General features: G+C 46.6%; 1 long non-coding RNA gene and 1 pseudogene across 1 annotated transcript; both read left to right on the forward strand.

Annotated features, from left to right (window-relative positions):
- Nucleotides 1-3,781: 3,781 nt before the first annotated feature.
- LOC146504842 (uncharacterized) lies at nucleotides 3,782-5,343 on the forward strand (annotated as a pseudogene).
- Nucleotides 5,344-13,328: 7,985 nt separating this feature from the next.
- LOC146504843 (uncharacterized) lies at nucleotides 13,329-16,007 on the forward strand. The gene is made up of 2 exons (XR_014877441.1): nucleotides 13,329-14,814; nucleotides 14,969-16,007. It is a non-coding gene; the product is annotated as an uncharacterized LOC146504843 (long non-coding RNA).
- The last annotated feature ends 1,391 nt before the right edge of the window (nucleotides 16,008-17,398 follow it).

The raw sequence follows: 17,398 nt of genomic DNA on the forward strand, positions 1-17,398 counted from the left end.
CTCCAATCAGGCGGCAAAAGGCTTTCCAGAACCTGGCGGTGAACTGGGGCCCCCGGTCGGAGACAATGTCCTCGGGGAACCCGTGAAGCCGGACGACATGGTCCAAGAAGAGCTCGGCCGTCCGTTTGGCAGAAGGGAGGCCAGCCAGGGCGACCAGGTGCACTGCCTTCGAAAACCGGTCTACAAAGGTGAGGATGGTGTCAAGACCGCCCACGGATGGGAGGCCGGTAACAAAGTCAAGGCCGACATGGGACCAGGGACGTCTCGGCACAGGGAGAGGGTGAAGGTCGCCAGTGGGAGGCTGAGTGGAGGACTTGGCCCGAGCACAGGTGTCACAGGCGGAAACGAATTCACGGACGTCCCGGGCCATGGAGGACCACCAGAAGGCACGACGGAGGAGTTGCAGGGTCCTGTCCGGCCCCGGGTGACCAGAGAGCGGGGAGGAGTGAGCCCAGAGCAAGGCCTCCTGACGGCACCGGGAAGGTACATAGAGCCTCCCAGCAGGGGTGTCAGGCGGAGGCGGTTTGGCGGTCAGGGCATCCCGGATAGAGTCCTCCAGGGGCCACCGAAGGGGGGCAGCGAAGCACTGAGAAGGTAGGATAGGTCCAGGGTCTGACGTGAGGCCATCCTGGGCGAACTGTCTCGAGAGAGCGTCTGCCTTAGCGTTCTTGGAACCAGGGCGGTAGGCGAGGTGGAAATTGTAAGGCTCAAAGAACAGGGCCCAACGGGCCTGCCTTGGGTTGAGCTGCTTGGCAGACCGAATATGGATTAGGTTCTGGTGATCAGTCCAGATCAGAAAAGGGTCTTTTGTCCCCAGGAGCCAATGCCTCCACTCTTCTAAGGCCCACTTGATGGCCAGGAGTTCTCGGTCCCCGACTCCGTACCGTTGCTGCGTGGGCGAAAACTTCCTCGAGAAATAGCAGCATGGGTGAAGTTTTCCATCCGGACCATGTTGAGAGAGGACGGCGCCAGCGCCAACATCGGAGGCATCCACCTCCACCACAAAATCTCTGGCAGGATCAGGGTGGAGCAGGACGGGGGCCGTGGTGAACCAGTGGATGAGGTCGCGGAATGCCCGTTCTGCGCCTGGGGGGAGGCAGAAGGGCTTAGGCAGGTTAGCTGGTTTGGTGAGGGATGTCAGTGGGGCGACAACGGTGCTGAAATTCCGAATAAAACGCCGATAGAAATTGGCAAAGCCCAGGAAGCTCTGTAGCTGCTTAAGGCTGGAGGGCTGAGGCCACTGGGTCACGGCTTGGAGTTTTTGCGGGTCCATGGTCAGGCCATCAGAGGAGATGGTGAAGCCTAGGAAGGAGGTGGACCGCTGATGGAAAGCACACTTCTCCAGTTTGCAGAACAGCTGGTACTCGAGCAGCCTGCTCAGCACGGCCCTCACATGGCGAACATGGTCCACTTCGGTGCGGGAGTAGATCAAGATGTCATCCAGATAAGCAAACACCCACCGGCCTAGCATATCCCGCAAGACGTCGTTGATTAGATGTTGGAAGACAGCAGGGCTGTTGCAGAGGCCGAAGGGCATCACCAGGTACTCCCAGTGCCCGTGAGGGGTGATGAAGGCCGTCTTCCATTCATCCCCTTCCCTGATGCGCACCAAATTGTAGGCGCTGCGTAGGTCCAGTTTGGTGAAGACGCAGGCCTGGGCGAGGGAATCGAGGGCGGTGGATAGCAGAGGAAGGGGATGGCGGTTCTTGACGGTGACTTTATTCAAGCCCCGATAGTCTATACAGGGGCGGAGCCTGCCATCTTTCTTCTTGACGAAGAAGAATCCAGCAGCAGCAGGAGAAGTAGAAGGGCGAATAAAACCCTGTTGGAGAGCCTCAGCAACGTACTCCTCCATGGCCTTATTCTCTGCGGGAGACAGAGAGAACAGGCGACCACGAGGAGGGACCGCTCCCGGGAGGAGCTCAATGGCCATGTCGTAGGAGCGATGAGGCGGTAGAGGCTCGCCTCTTACTGAAGACCTCAGACAGGTCATGGTAAGCCGGAGGGATCTTATCCAGATCAGTGGGCTCCGGGGGTGAGGCCTCTTCTGACTCCGGGTCCTTTTTGGTCCGAGAGAGAAGGCAGCGGCGCGGACACTGGGGACCCCAATCCAGGACCTGGCAGGAAGACCAGGAGATGTGGGGGTCGTGTTGACGGAACCAGGGGTATCCAAGGATGAGAGGAGAGGTAGTGGCCGAGACTACAAGAAACCGGATCTCCTCCTGATGATCCCCAATAGACATGTGAACCGGCTGGGTCTGGAACTGGATCGGGTAGGGTTGGAGGGGTCGCCCATCGACTGAGGTCACCGGGAGAAATCGATCAACAGGAGTTAACGGAATGCGTAGTCGGGAGGCTAGTGTTTGGTCGATGAAGTTCTCAGCGGCTCCGGTGTCCAGGAGGGCTTCAGAGGCGAACTGGCGGTGTTTCAGGTGGAATGTTACTGGTAACAGAAAACGAGAGGGGCCAGAGAAGTGTGAAGGGCCAGGTGGGACTCCCCTGCAGCCTACCTGGCGTCGTCGTTTCCCGGACGTAGCGGGCACTGGGGACGACGGTGTCGAGCTGATCCACAGTAGGCGCAGAGGCCCTCTCGCCAGCGTCTCTCTCTCTCTCCCTTAGGGAGTCCACCCAGCTGCATGGGCTCCTAGCTGGATGCACTGCGTGAGCTAGCAGCAGCTCCTTCAGAGGGGGGAGGAGACTGCGAAGACGTGGCCCTCTGAGGCTGGAAGGGGTTGAAGGCCCGGGGGGTGTGGCGAGGCCGCGACATCACTCGTTGGTCGATCTTCAGGGCGAGGTCCACGGCCTCATCCAGAGTTTTGGGGGCCTCACGGCCGGTCATCTCGTCTCGGATGTAACCAGCCAGTCCCTCCAGAAAAATGGAGCGTAGAGAGGCGTCACCCCACTTCAGCTTAGCGGCCAGGGTACGGAATTGGGAAGCAAAGTGACAGACAGGTTGACTGCCTTGGCGTAAATGAAGCAGCTGTGACTCCACTTCCACTTCACTGCTCGGGGGGACAAATGTCTTTTTTAATTCCTCCATGAACAGGGCATAATCATTGCAAGCTGCAGATTTATTGTTGTAGAGGGCCGCGGCCCATTCCTGAGCCTGGCCAGACAAGAGAGAAGTCAGCATTGCCACTTTTGCACGGGCGGTGGCATATTTAGTGGGCTGACATTCAAACAGCATGTCTAAAGTGGCAAGCAACCCATCAGGCCGGCCATCAACTCCATTCCACTTATCTGGTAGTCCGATCCGGGGCTCCGCGCTCACCGGCGCTGGCTGACGTTGCAGCTTGGTGACGGAAGTGGAAAGCTGGAGGACATTCTCGGTGAGGGACTCCATTTTTGTGCTCATCCGATCTACCACACCGCGAAGATATATCACTTCGGCTTTCAGCCGTTCGAATTCCGCTGGGTCTATTCGTGGCTCAGACATCCTGTCACGATCAGGCGGACTACGCACGGTAATTCGGCGTGCCCGTGTGGCGTGCTGGCTAGACCCAAACGTGGGGAAGGCTAGCGATGGGTTGGAACAGACACGCAGTTAGTCTAGTAACGATCAGTGCACGAAGCGTGGCTTCGGACTGGCGTTACAGAAAAAGAATCGAGAGGGAAAACACTCACGGTTGCTGAATCAGACGGACACTGACGTCGGCAAAGAGTTGGAGCTTCTGACATGAGGAGAACGATGTCTGAGCGGCGAACAGGTGGGTGGCGTCTCTCTTTTAAACCCGGCCCCGTGATCAGCTGGCGATCAGCTGATCACCGGCTGACAAGACTAGACCGTCCCATACAGCCCATGTGTTTGCAACAAACTTGCCGTTTATTTTGCAATTCAAGCTCAACACTGCCCCTAGCGTCCTGGAGCACTTCCGTTGTGTTTTGGAGTTTGCATGTGTTTTGAATTTTGTAAGTGTTTTGGAGTTTGTAAGTGTTTTGGAGTTTGTACATTCTTTGTCTCTAGGGGCCACCGTACTACACCTCGTGAAAGACCTACCTGTTGACCACTGGGGGACCACTTCCACGTCGAGGGAACCAAAAGAAAAGAAGTCATCGTGTTGGGAGACGTGACTGGATGGAGACACCTGAAAGCAGTGACTGTGAAAACTCTGAAACAGCCAGAGTACAGTACTGACTTAGAGTATCACCACAAGCTCAGCATCAAACATTTTCATTTCTTTGGCTCTCGGAGGAGGCGGACGCACTTTTTCTCCTCTCCCTTGTCTTCCCTGCTAGTTCTTATGTCCTTGTTTAGTCTCGTGTCTTTTTTGGATTACTTTCCCTGGAACACTCTCTCACAGTCTGTGTCTAAAACCTAAAAGAGAATTATGGATTTGATCAACTGGTCTCTGAATGCTATTGACACCCTTTAACGAGAAGTCTGGGCTCTGGAGAACCCGAGTGCCCTGGAGGTACTTTCCCTGCCGGATACACGATGGATGGGTGGCAGAGGATCGTGTGCCTGGCGGGACTGTCGATCGAGGACGCTGAAGATATCTACCTATTCGGAACCATGATAACAGGGTTCTTGCTGATCGGAGCTGGCTTGGCCCTGGTTTATCGGAGAATTAAGAGAGCAGAACCGGCTGTTCAAACCCCCACAAGGCTGCCCGCTGGGATTGGAGCGACAGGTGCGACTTCTCAGAAAGGGCTCACTGAAGGCAGCATGGTTAAGAGCTTGGAGGCGCTTACGACTGCAGTGAATGCTCAGAATAACACCTCTGAGCGTATGTATGTTGGATTACATCAGGAAAGAATCAACTCAGAACAACATCTCTGGGCGGAAGCTGGATTACATCTCGGATCAGTTGGCTGCGGTCGTGAGGTCTCAGAATCTGCTATGTGAGCAAAAGAGTGACAAGACCACGGAATCGACGGCTAATAACATCATGGAGAAACTCGCAGCTATTAACGGGAGATTGAGAGACCAGTGTCGGAGTGTTAAAAACAGCTTGAAATTCTCATGAGTTGTTTGCAAAAGAAAACCATCATAATGCGGATACCCCTTCGGCGCCAGCTGTGGGCTCAAGGCTGGAGCCGAACAAAAACTCCCTGATAACGACTGTGTTGAGTCTGTTCCTTCCCATTCCCTACAAGGCCACCTGGGTTGGCTGGAAGACTGTTTACTTAGCCTGGCGGGGCGAAGGACACTGTCTCAGCTGAACTCTGGACACGCACACACATACATATACTGATACTGATAAGCACTCACTGACGCATCACCCTCCCTATCCAACGCCACCTCCAACGCTTACCTCCCCCATGATGTGGACATCGGGTCAGCTGGAGGCGCAGTCGAAGATTGCAGCGGTCCCAGATCAGATTTACACACTGGAACACTTTCACATGTTGCCTAGGGGACTGGCGACACTTTTAAGGCAAGTGATTACTTGCCAGGTAGCTGCAAAACTGCGACGCAATCTGCTGTGGTGGCATTAAAGTCCTGCCAGTTTACAGCAGCTGATTTGGTCCCTAAAATCCAGAGAGTAATTATTCATGGTAAGGAATTCATGTGGACTCTAAGCGTGTGGGCAGGCAAGGACATTTAAACAGTGAGGCTGATGACCTACCATTTCTTCATGTGACTACTTCTGGTCTAAAAGGGACTCCAATACCAAAATCGATGAATTTGACACATAGAAATGCTGGATGATCAGGCGATGTGTCAAACACAATGTTTTCTGGCTTAATGTCTCGATGGTAGACACCCTTGGATTGCATTTCAGCGGCTGCATGTACCAGCTGTCTCATTATGACCAGACAGACAAATGAAAAATACGTTCAAATAATCAGATTTACATTATCCATTAAAGTTTGCCATATATGTTATCTTGCCACTCGCTGACCTTAACCTCCCTCTCGTGCACAAAGGTTCTTCTGTTTGCCAGGTAGGCTTCCAAGTCTATGTTTTTTTTGGCCTTTCAAAGACCATAATGAGTTCGTCTTCCAAGTCATACCAGTCGTTTTAAGCGGGCGTCACATTGCTGCTCGTAGCCTCTGGTCCTGCCCCCACTTTTATTAGCAATGCCACCTCCTTGGGAATCTCGGTCATTTTACCATTAAGAAGCTTGAGAAACAGAACATCAAGGTCAGTGTTCAAATATTAGGCTGTTTGAGGTACACGTTGGGGGAAAACAACAGAAAAAGACAAACATTTCTTACCACTGGTAGGTAGCTGACTAAAAATTGAGCAACATGCTTAATCACCACCTGCATTACAGAGAAAATGTGTTTTAGAAAAAGAGAACAGGAGGAACTAGAAGAATTGTAAAGTGCACACATAAGAAGCCATACTGGGAAATTGTCTTCTCTGCGTTTTCCAAAGAAGACAGTCCCAAAGCCTCCTTCACCCAGCTTATCCTGCTCTTCGTATTTTTCTTCAAAGTCCTCTACAGAGAGACAAAATAAACACAGGGGTTGTGATTAGTTGTACGTAGGAAAGCTGACTTTGCCTCAATGTACACATTCATACAGTCTTTGTTAGAAGCTTCCTAGTGATTAGCAGATGGATACCAGCTAAACTCTGAGAGCTTGGGAAAGAGGCTCTATCACTGCAGGTGTGGTGTGAACTTACCTATATACTTCTTACCTTTAGTGTGACTTTTGTATGTGCTGTGTGTATCTGACTCATAGACGGAGCAGCTGGCCTCCTCCTGTGAGCTTGATGTCTTGCTCTTTTTACTGCGTGGTTGTTTTGTTCCATCGGTGCTTGACTTTCCTTTGCTGCTCTTCTTTCTGAAAGCAGCTGCAAAAACCAAAACCAATTAGACCTCTGAACTCCACACAGGCCTACAGATGATCAATAACTATAAAACAAAAAATCTCTGAATCTCTCACTTACACTTCTCCAAGACAAGATGGCTGAGGCCAACTGGACTTTTGCTGTTCTTGCTTCTTTGGGAAGCTTTTTCCAGTCTTTCTGTAGCACAATCTTTCCGTTTGGAGCTCTTGATTCGCCCATCTGACGTCCTGTCCTCTATCCTGAGGAACCAGGGATCAGTGTGGCGGTCTGCAGTTTGTACAAAGATCACTTGGTTACTACTGAATCAAAACACCTGAAGTAAAAGCCCCAAATTAAGATGAATTTAACAGGTAAAGGACTTTACTCACCTAGATATTTATACACACCCACAGCACGTGGTGTGGTAAAGGTCGGCCAAGATTTTGACCACACGTCAGAAACTGGATCAAAATTGGACTAAAGTCACTTGAACTCTGACTTTGTCTGCACTTAGAACTATCACAAGACATTAAAACAAAACATCGGGCATTGATGACATCACAGGAATCTAACATTCTAATCTATGCAAACTGTCTCCATGGCTACATGATATCAAATTAAATCATAGCAAAGGAGTAAAAAGCAGGATCAGTCTTAGGGTGTATGTTACATGTTTGCCAGTTTGGATGAGTGAGTGCAATACTTCATCGGCCTGTGTTGTAGCAACCTGTTGAACCTGCTGAGAAACTTTTCTTTGTCCACTCTGCCCCAAACTTCACATGCTCCATAAAAGTCGAGGCCTAGAGACCTCTGCATAGAGAGGGTATCCGGATGAAGTGATGTTAATTTTTTACTTTAGTGCAAACAGCTCATATGAATTTCAAAGCAGTTCTACAGTCCAACACTGGTCCCATTGGAGAGCCGCGAGCTTCGCCATACTTGCTTTCTGTGATGTTGTCATTTGTCATCATAAGCCAGTCAAAGATCTGCACATCACAATGGACTGAGATGTCGACTTCCTCCCACCAAAAAAAATAAAAAAGTAAAGTCGTCATGCAGCAGGAGAACAAAAAGTCATACTACAGCTACTGCACCCTCTAATTTATTAGATTCTTTCAATCATGTGTTTCATAGGGGCCTCGGAGCACTTCTGCACACTAAATGAGCTGTGCTGGAACTTACACCATCACGTAACCCATAAAGGAAATCTCTTATTCATAAAAAGAAACAAATGTTTGCTTTGATTCCTCCTTGAGAAACTGAATGTCACGGTCCTGGGTCGCTGGCTCAGTGTTTTCTGTTTTGTTTTATTAATCTTTGATTTCTTGATGTGTGATGTTAGTTCTTAGGTTTTGGTTCTGTGTCCCCGCTGTTCTGTGTTGGTACTGTGCCTCTACAGAAATAGCATATTTAATATATAAATAGTCAACAACAACAAAAAAGTTAGTACCCAGGGATAAAAATGTTGTGTATGAAAGGGAAACCTAATGGACAGATGTGATGCCTGAACAGTGGTGGCTTTAAGTGATGTATCAACTCAAACATGCATCCATGGTCTATGTTACATAAGTACGGTGATCGGTGGTGACGGTTGGCACCGCTTTGGAAGCAGAAACTGTTGGTTTGAAAGCCTTTAGTGTCTCCTTGTGGCAGGACTCTTATACTGCACTGTAAGATGTTCGTCAGTGTCAGCCGTACGGATTGAAAAGAAAAATGATGGCACCCTTGTAGTTCACACAAGTGGTGATGATTCAGGGTTTTAATTTGTGAGGTTTTAATTTTGAGCCATCATAAATTTTAAAACAGGAAAGTATACTATTTAACATATGTTAAGTCAAAGCTATTATATCTGCTCATATATAGCTATTTATAATTAATGGGAACAGCACTCTTTGTGTGGTTTGAGAAAACAGTCAAGTTGTTAAGAACTATGACTGAGAAGAATCCGCCTGTGTACAGCAGCAGGCTGCCTTCCTACAATTTGGATACCCCCGTGCGCTCGTCTCTGCATTATGTGCATTACCTCTCTTGGAAAATAAAAACCACAGCAACTTTTTATAGTTTTTTTTCATTCACTATCAGCTTACACCAAAAGTCTACTCTGAAGAAGATTATTCAAAGCATTCAACACAGACTAACACAAGTTTAAATTACAATTAAACAAATCAAAATCTTGTGGACGTATGCCTTTTACATGTTGGTAAAATATTTAGGATGAGATGGAGATATAACACTCATGCACCCTGAAAATTATGAAGGTCTAAATATGTATCAAAGGGGCTCACTGAACATCAGTGGATTTCTATGGGGCAAATGTACTTAAACTAGCCACTGTGACCATTGCGGCAGAGCAGAATGAATGATACTGATGGGAACTAAGAGGGTTTGTAGTTAAATTGCAGCTCTTACAGGACCAGTGAGTGTCTGTTTAAAGATTATTAACATACTTTTACATCACTATGGAACATCAGCATTTCTGCAGAGAACAGAACTCCCTGCTTTAATCTACCAAGATGCTCTGTGTTATGTTGTCATGGCAATATGAAGTCAAATAAATACAAATATACAAAAATGCACATTTAAAGGAGGACAAGAAGACAGGCAACTGGAAGAGCTTTTGAAGCAGGAAAACTTTTCTGGATTTCTCTTAATTTAACTGGAAATTTTGCAAATACAATTCAAGGAGGAAACAAGGAGGCAGCTGGTTGGATTATATCTGAGGACAGGACGCATGAAGGAGAAGCATGAGGAGAGAGAAAACAGCAGAGCGATGGTGCAGAGCTAATCATGGATCAAGTCGAAGAAGGAAGCATCAAAACTGTGAGTGAACATAACACACAAAGACTGAAAAATTACTGTGCTGATTATGGAAACATTACATTTGATTAGTTTGGGGTCTGCAGCTTCAGGTTTGTGGATTCAGTTGGTCTAAAAATTGAGGAAAGACAAAAAATGTTTCTTTTGAAAGGTTTTTGGAGGATTCTTACTGTAAGAAATATCTGGGTGTGCATCTGCTTTTATTTTAAAAAGTTGAATTGTATTTAGTCACATTGGAAAGGGAAAATTGGAGGATCTGGACAATAATGTGGCCAGATTTACTGTTTCTTTAATCAGAACAATAATTTTGATCTGAACTAGAAATTTTAAAATGGGTTATTTTCTTTCTTCTCTACTGATCACTGTGTTAAATGTTGAGTTACGTGTCAGTCTACATTAATGTTAATGGTACTTTTAAAAAATGCAGTTTATTCGTAATTTTGTAGAAAAAGGCTCTGCACCTCTGAAAAAAACAAGTATCCACACCCCCAAAATCACTGTGGATCAGAGTAGCTAAGCCCTGGTTAACTACAATTATAATACAGGAGATGAAAAATATTGGAATGATTGAAAGAAACAAAGATTGCTTCAGGGTTTGAAGATTTGACTTTCTTATTGAAAGAGACGAAAACTAATCTATGTGTGACACTGAGAAAAAAACTGAAAGCTTAAAAGATCTTGAGGTCTGACTGTTGTTATACAAATGTGCAAACTTGTTTTAATGACATGAGAAAGAAAAATGGGATGTTTAAAAAGGTAATATATAAAATTGATTTTTATATTACTTGAAAAAATGATGTTGGTTAGCGCTGCTGTATTTGGAAAAATGCTGGGTCACTAGTAAGCTGAGATGAGTATGAGGACAGGGAGACACTGTAAAAAAGTTATGAGCTGTCTTGCTGCAGAGAAAGTGGAGTCTGTCATCCTTGACAAGCTCCCAAGATAGGCAGCTGGCAGGATTGAATGATGCTCTGCCTCTGTGGTCAAGTACAGACATAGGCCTTAAGCAACCAGGAGCCACTGATAAGCGAGAGAAATTAGTGCACTTAATGCATGTTTACTAATTATATACGTATGAGCCACTAATAGGAGAAAATGAGCACACAATAAAGTGGACTTGTTAGGGAGAGATTGTCATCAGAGTTAAAACACTCCAACTCAATTTTGATGATAGACACAACTAAAATACAAATGAGCGTTTTGTTGGCACTGATGACAAAACCCTGATCAGATTGTTGGGTCTGCGCTTCCACAGGCCCCGCTGGTTTAGAAACGTATTCTTGTTAACGACAAAAACAAGACAAGCATCTTTTACTTGTTAGGAAGGGAAGGATGGTCGAAACCAAGCTCTTGGAGCTCAACGCTCCTCACCTGTCTCCAAAACAACTTCTTCAACAAGCAGCCCTCCTCGCAGCTATTTATTTCCATGACAGTTACAGTTTACAGTTTACACAAGCACCTCCCCTCATAAAACCCCCCTGTGGTTCTAAAAGACAAAGCTCTATGTGTGTATGTGTGTGCACGTGTGCATGTGTATGCATGTGCAAGAACGTGTGTGAGAGTGTGTGTGTGTGTGTGTCAGCACACACACACACACACACACACGCAGCACCAGCAACTGCTGCCGCACCTGCCGTATTAACGGGAGAGGACGTGCAAACGTTACCGCTGCTGCTGGGTTGAGATTCACGAGTCCGGAGCGGAATTAAAAACACGACATTCATCTAAGGTCATCGCGTGTAAGCACACGCACTAAGCAGTTGTCATACTCTGACACGCACTGAGCAGTTGTCATATTCTCACACACACTAAGCAGTTGACATACTCTCACACACACTAAGCAGTTGTCATACTCTGACACGCACTAAGCAATTGTCATACTCTGACACGCACTGAGCAGTTGTCATATTCTCACACACACTAAGCAGTTGACATACTCTCACACACACTGAGCAGTTGTCATACTCTGACACACACTGAGCAGTTTTCATACTCTGACACGCACTGAGCAGTTGTCATACTCTCACACGCACTGAGCAGTTGTCATACTCTGACACGCACTGAGCAGTTGTCATACTCTCACACGCACTGAGCAGTTGTCATACTCTGACACGCACTGAGCAGTTGACATACTCTCACACGCACTGAGCAGTTGACATACTCTCACACGCACTGAGCAGTTGACATACTCTCACACGCACTGAGCAGTTGTCATACTCTGACACGCACTGAGCAGTTGACATACTCTCACACGCACTGAGCAGTTGACATACTCTCACACGCACTGAGCAGTTGACATACTCTCACACGCACTGAGCAGTTGTCATACTCTCACACGCACTGAGCAGTTGTCATACTCTCACACGCACTAAGCAGTTGTCATACTCTGACACGCACTAAGCAGTTGACATACTCTCACACGCACTGAGCAGTTGACATACTCTGACACGCACTGAGCAGTTGTCATACTCTGACACGCACTGAGCAGTTGTCATACTCTCACACGCACTGAGCAGTTGTCATACTCTCACACGCACTAAGCAGTTGTCATACTCTCACACGCACTGAGCAGTTGTCATACTCTCACACACACTAAGCAGTTGTCATACTCTGACACGCACTGAGCAGTTGTCATACTCTGACACGCACTGAGCAGTTGTCATACTCTCACACGCACTAAGCAGTTGTCATACTCTCACACGCACTGAGCAGTTGTCATACTCTCACACACACTAAGCAGTTGTCATACTCTCACACGCACTAAGCAGTTGTCATACTCTCACACGCGCTGAGAAGTTGACATATTCTCACACACACTAAGCAGTTGTCATACTCTCACACGCACTAAGCAGTTGTCATACTCTCACACACACTAAGCAGTTGTCATACTCTCACACACACTGAGCAGTTGTCATACTCTCACACACACTGAGCAGTTGTCATACTCTCACACGCGCTGAGCAGTTGTCATATTCTCACACACACTGAGCAGTTGTCATACTCTCAAACACACTGAGCAGTTGTCATACTCTCACACGCGCTAAGCAGTTGTCATATTCTCACACACACTGAGCAGTTGTCATATTCTCACACACACTGAGAAGTTGTCATATTCTCACACACACTAAGCAGTTGTCATATTCTCACACACACTGAGAAGTTGTCATATTCTCACACACACTAAGCAGTTGTCATATTCTCACACACACTGAGCAGTTGTCATATTCTCACACACACTAAGCAGTTGTCATACTCTCACACACACTAAGCAGTTGTTATACTCTCACACACACTGAGCAGTTGTCATATTCTCACACACACTAAGCAGTTGTCATACTCTCACACACACTAAGCAGTTGTTATACTCTCACACACACTGAGAAGTTGTCATATTCTCACACACACTAAGCAGTTGTCATATTCTCACACACACTAAGCAGTTGTCATACTCTCACACACACTAAGCAGTTGTTATACTCTCACACACACTGAGCAGTTGTCATATTCTCACACACACTAAGCAGTTGTCATACTCTCACACACACTGAGAAGTTGTCATATTCTCACACACACTAAGCAGTTGTCATACTCTCACACACACTAAGCAGTTGTCATACTCTCACACACACTGAGCAGTTGTCATACTCTCACACACACTAAGCAGTTGTCATACTCTCACACACACTGAGCAGTTGTCATACTCTCACACACACTAAGCAGTTGTCATATTCTCACACACACTAAGCAGTTGTCATATTCTCACACACACTAAGCAGTTGTCATACTCTCACACACGCTGAGCAGTTGTCATACTCTCACACACACTAAGCAGTTGTCAACCAAAGAAACGAAATTCCTAGAAATCCAAACATGGAAATGTTTGCACACAGTTGTGATTTTGTGCAGAGGTCCAACCTACCAGCCAACCTCAGATCTCCACGCATACACAAACTATCAGCTCATGTGAGAAAACATCCCATGCTAAAAGTTGCCGCTAGCTGCTGGTTGATGGTGAATTTATTGTGTGTTTCCACCGTCTGTACAGATGAAGAGTAGCAGAGCTGGAGATGAGGCAGGAGGAAAAGTTGACTCAATTCAATTTCAGTTTATTTATATAGCGTTAATCACAACAACAGTCACCTCAAGACACTTTATACTGCAAGGTGGAGGCCCTATTGTAATACAGAGAAAGCGAAATGATCAAAACAAGCCCTTTTGAGCGAGCACTTGGTGACTGTGGGAAGGAAAAACACCATTTTAACTGGAAGAAACTTCCAGTAGAAGCAGGTATAGGGAGGGGCAGCCTCTGAGGACTGGTTGGGGTTGAGGGGAGGGAGAAAGGACAAAGGACACGCTGTGGAAGAGAGCCACTCTATGAGCTGTTCATTCAGTTTGTGGTTTAGCTCGACTCCATGACGTTTCTGAACTAATGCTTTGCTCAATTAATGTTGCAACGAATTATGGGTGGATTTTACTGATATTCTATCTTTATGTTGTCACCAAACAGATCTACAGATTTAGGATTAGCTACAGGCTCCTCTACCCCTGCTAGCCCTTCTGTCCTGCCCAGGATGGCGCCCCTGGTGCCCCCTCATAAGGTCCAGCAGTCCTACTGTCCATCCAACAGCTCCTTCTCCCCTCTTACAGCCCCTATGGGAGCTCCATCTGTGGTGGCTACAGGCCTTACAGCTACAGCTACGGTGGCGGCTACAGCCTGGGAGGATACAGGCACACACCTCACCTTGAGGACGTCCCCCCAGCAGGTTTGTGCAGCAGGCTGAAGAGATGGAACAGCAAGCACTCACATATTCATATGAGTACATTTAGTTGTTTTGAGAGGTGTACTCAACACAGGACAGTGGCTGCAGGTGCTGATTGTTTTGAGTTCAAAGTAATTAAGGCTGCTGTTGCAAAGTTTGATAATAGAATCTGAAGCTGGTAATGTTCAGGGCTGCAGTACACGTGTAAAGATGAGTCTGCTTGTATGACATCATATGTGCCTTTGTGTAACTCAGTGGCAAATAAATTGGGTACCATAGCTCCATATGCCATTAGTTACTTTACAAGTGTAAGGAAAAGCAGAAGGACTTGTTTTTGGTTAAGACCAGTTAAAATGATGAATGTCTTTCATTCAGTTTCCTTGCTTGGTTTAGACACTAACTGGGCGAGCGAGGAGGACGACCACGTGGTGGCCAGAGGAGAATATGACTTTACAGCTGCTTCTCAGGAGGAGCTTTCTATGCAAGCTGGAGAGATGCTCAACCTCGCTCCTAAAGGTGATGAGCTTTTTACTGGCTGCGGGACATTTGATTCTGAGTGCTTTGACCCAAAACCTGCTATTTTTGTTTTCCTTATCTTAGAAATAACAGATGAGGGCTCTTCTTTTGTGTGAGCGTGCCCCATGTTTACAACTATCTCCCTTGTGTTTAGAGCTACAGCCCCGTGTGCGTGGCTGGCTCCTGGCCAGCGTGGACGGTGAGACCACCGGCTCGTCCCAGCAAACTACGTTAAGATCCTCAGCAAGAGAAGAGACCGCCGGGCCACAGATGTGGAGAGGCTCGCTCAGGCCCAGCAGGCGAACACGCAGGCACCCCAAACAACCTCAGCTGCACAAATCTGTGTCTCTCCTGCAGCCCATAAACGTACAGCATCTACCCGCATCATGTACAGTACATGAAGGACCCGTCTCGTCAGATTCATTAGGCTCAGCTGTGTCCCCCTCCTGTGTTTCCTCGTTTCCCTCTGTGTGTATTTATAGTAGTGATGGCCAAACAAAGCTTTCTGAAGCTTGTGTTGAAAAACGATTCATTACTGGAAGCTTTTTAACACAGTCCTCTGTGGTGACATCTGCTGGTCAAAAATATGAAGAGCAGCTTGAATCTACAAAAAAACTGAACTGCTTCATTATGATTGCCCACTCTGCAGAGTGGAATTCACAATTGGACGTCACTGATCACGTGACTGTGGCCAAACGAATCGAGCATCGACAGAGTGCTTCTGAAGCGGTGTGTTGGTGTTTTCGACACACGCGCCGGAGCGTCAGCTTCAAGCGGGCCATCACTAATTTATAGCATTCGACCTCTTGTGTGCGTTACTGGTCCGTCTGTGTTCCTCCATGCTGTTTTTCCTGCTTGTCATCGTGTTTTAACTCCATTCCCTCGTGTCCAGGTTTCTTATCTGGTTCTCAGCTTTCCCAGTTTAGGTTTTCCTAGTTTTGTTTCTCGCCTCCCTCGCCTTTGTTTGTATGTCACTCTCCATAAATAAAGCTCACTCACATCAGCAGTGCCTGCATCTTGGGTCCTCCATTCATATCTCAACACGCAAACCCTGACATTTATTGTGTAGTTACATACTGCTAGGAAGTGCTGACAAAATATGAAATTATGATGCTGGGTGTCCGCAGACGTGGGAGAAGATACCGTCGCAGACATTAGACAATCTCAATAAACATGTAGGATGAACATCAAAATGTGGTCCAATCAAGTTTTTTTTTAGATAATATATGTTGTTGTTGTTTTGTGTGTGTTTGTTATCAATGTTGTGAAAAACGTTAAGCTTAGTAAGCCATCAAGCACTGATTACTCGTAGAAGAGCACCAATAGGAGACAGAACTAATTAGAAGGTGTTATTATTCAGTCTGTACATCGAATAGAAGGCACTAACCACAAGGTGATCTTCAATGCATCTCTGTGTGAATGTGAACGGGGCGAGAAGACCCCCACTGACTGCATGTCTTTAGACTGTGGGAGGAAGCTGGAGAGAACATGCAGACTCCACACAAAGACCCCGGCCTGATGGGGTTAGGGTCCTGAGTTTGATACCCCAAACTGAACGCAGGACAGAGGAAGGGATGGGTGATGTTCATGTGTGCCCAGGTGTATGATGTGGCTCTTTGCGGTGACACAGTAAAAAATGTGGCTGTTTGTCTGTGACTGGTTGGCTGCCCCAGCCCTGGCCCTTCATGTATTTCAGTAATGTCTTTTTCTCCCGTCTCCTCCTCTCATTTACATGTTTTGCCCTTGTGACCCATTCCTTCTGTCACGTGTGTTTTCCCCCCAGCCATCATGTTCTGTTTGTGCTTAGTTATGTCCATGTCTCATCTCTAGTCCTCTTTTCCCTCTGTATGTATTCACAGTGTACGTGTTCCTCGTCGGTTCGTCATGCTAAGTCTGCGTGTCTTATTCCGTCATGTGTCATGTATCACTCCAAATCTCACTGACTTTAACTAATAATAACTGTTTGCTGAGTGTTATGTCTAAAAGGTATTGCACAATCGCCTCTAGTAGAGGATCAGGTTTGTTTTCCACTGATAATGGATTTTAACGTGACTGACCAATGATTGTGGAGCACGTCCATGTAGGATCTTATAAATACAACGAGCAAACTTAAATGTTTTAAAATGTTCAAAACTTAATATATTATATTTCTGAAGTATGACGGAAGGAAAAAATTTCATATTAAAAAAAAATCCAATTTCATATGATCAAATTTATGTCAAAAAGTTCATATTTATTCCTCCTATGTCATGTGTGAGTACTGTACTGTAAATGTCATATATATCAGATGATACTGATAACCTAATGCTAATAACTATGCAGAGGTCTCTAGGCCTCGACTTTTATGGAGCATGTGAAGTTTGGGGCAGAGTGGACAAAGAAAAGTTTCTCAGCAGGTTCAACAGGTTGCTACAACACAGGCCGATGAAGTATTGCACTCACTCATCCAAACTGGCAAACATGTAACATACACCCTAAGACTGATCCTGCTTTTTACTCCTTTGCTATGATTTAATTTGATATTATGTAGCCATGGAGACAGTTTGCATAGATTAGAATGTTAGATTCCTGTGATGTCATCAAT

This window comes from Neolamprologus multifasciatus, chromosome 13 (genome assembly GCF_963576455.1).
Source record: "Neolamprologus multifasciatus chromosome 13, fNeoMul1.2, whole genome shotgun sequence".
Classification (NCBI taxonomy): Eukaryota; Metazoa; Chordata; class Actinopteri; order Cichliformes; family Cichlidae; genus Neolamprologus; species Neolamprologus multifasciatus.